The sequence below is a fragment of the Patagioenas fasciata genome, chromosome W (assembly GCF_037038585.1).
Source record: "Patagioenas fasciata isolate bPatFas1 chromosome W, bPatFas1.hap1, whole genome shotgun sequence".
NCBI lineage: Eukaryota > Metazoa > Chordata > Aves > Columbiformes > Columbidae > Patagioenas > Patagioenas fasciata.
The window spans coordinates 56,288,330-56,289,887 of record NC_092559.1 but is presented as its reverse complement, the minus strand read 5'-3'; the positions used below and the strand labels follow the sequence as shown (position 1 = coordinate 56,289,887).

At 75.0% G+C, this 1,558-nt stretch overlaps 1 non-coding gene across 1 annotated transcript; it reads left to right on the top strand.

Moving 5' to 3' along the window:
- Positions 1-676: 676 nt before the first annotated feature.
- On the top strand, positions 677-829 carry LOC136116030 (5.8S ribosomal RNA). Its single transcript, XR_010653352.1, has one exon. It is a non-coding gene; the product is annotated as a 5.8S ribosomal RNA (ribosomal RNA).
- The last annotated feature ends 729 nt before the right edge of the window (positions 830-1,558 follow it).

Below are 1,558 nucleotides of genomic sequence, written 5' to 3'. Positions count from 1 at the left end.
CGTCCGCCTTCGCGGCGGTGAGCCGCCCGCGGGAAGGGGGTCCGGGCGAGAAGCGGTGGCGGTGGTCCCGGGAGGGGCGAGCCGCTCCGGTTTGGTGGCTGGCGCTCTCCGGTGGGTCGCGGGCGGTGCGCGTCGCTGGCTTGGGGTTCCGACGGTGTCCGCCCCCGGCGCGTGGGCGGTCGAGCTCGCGGGAGCCCGTCTCGCCGTCCGGGGCGGGGAGGCGCGCGTGGGGAAGCCGGTGGACGTCGCGCGGCGTAGCCGGCCTCCGAGGGGGGCGCGTGTGTCGCCCCACGCGGGCTTTGCCCGGTCGCTGCCGCTCGTCCGGCAGCGTCCGCGCGCCGATTCGAGGTCCGGCAGGCGGCGCGTGGCCGGCGGTGCCGTGGCCTCCGCGCGGAGGCCGGGGCGAGCCCGGGCGCCTGGGCCGCCTCCGAAGCGGACAAGGGGCGTCCGTCTGTCGGGAGCGCGTGCTCCCCGCCCTTGCCGCTCGGGGTTTTCCGCTGGCTCTTTTCTCGCCACCCGGGCCTGTGTGTGTGTGTCGGTACGGTCAGCCGAGGCGAGGCCCTGATGCCGTCGCGCCGCGGGGCCGGCGGCGGGCCGTCCTCAGAGAGAGAAGGGGCCGCTTTTGGCGAGCGGTCCCGGCCCCCCCGCGCGCGCGGGGCGGCGCCGAAAGCCAGACAACTCTTAGCGGTGGATCACTCGGCTCGTGCGTCGATGAAGAACGCAGCTAGCTGCGAGAATTAATGTGAATTGCAGGACACATTGATCATCGACACTTCGAACGCACTTGCGGCCCCGGGTTCCTCCCGGGGCTACGCCTGTCTGAGCGTCGCTTGACGATCAATCGCCGGCCGGGCCGCCGTCCGCCTCCGGCGGCGCGGCCGCAGGCTGCGGCGCGGCTGGGGTTGCCTCGCAGGCCCCACGCGCGCCCGGGACCGCGGCGTCCCGGTGGCGCGCGCGAAGGCCTTCGTCCCCCTAAGTCGAGACTCGGGGAGCGCTCCGATGCTCCCCGCTCCCGGAGCGCCCGCTGTGCGGAGCTCGTCCCACCGTGCCGGCCACGCCAGGGTTCCGTCGCAGGGACCCTGCTGCGCGGGCGGCGGTGGGGAGAGAGGCGAAGCGCGTGTCGGTGGGGGAGGCGCGGGCCTCGCCCCCGGTTTCGTCCCGCGCGGGCGGCTGTCTGCGGGTGGGTACCGCGGCGGTACCGTGCCGTGCTGCCGCGCGCGCGCGCGACCGCCGGGGACGGGGAACGTTCCCCGCGGCGTCCGTCCCCCTCCGCGCCGCTCGTATCTCTCTCCCCCCCGTGGCGGTGGGCCGTCTCCGGGCGCGTGTCCGCCACGCGCGTGTCGGGCCGTCTCCGGGCTGGGGCTTTTCTCCTCTCCTCGCGAGAGAGAGAGGGGAAGCGCGGCGGCGCCGGCGGCGCCGGCGGGCGGCGACGTCCGCCGGCGGGCGCGGCCGCCCCGTCGTCTTTGGGCTTGCGACCTCAGATCAGACGTGGCGACCCGCTGAATTTAAGCATATTAGTCAGCGGAGGAAAAGAAACTAACGAGGATTCCCTCAGTAA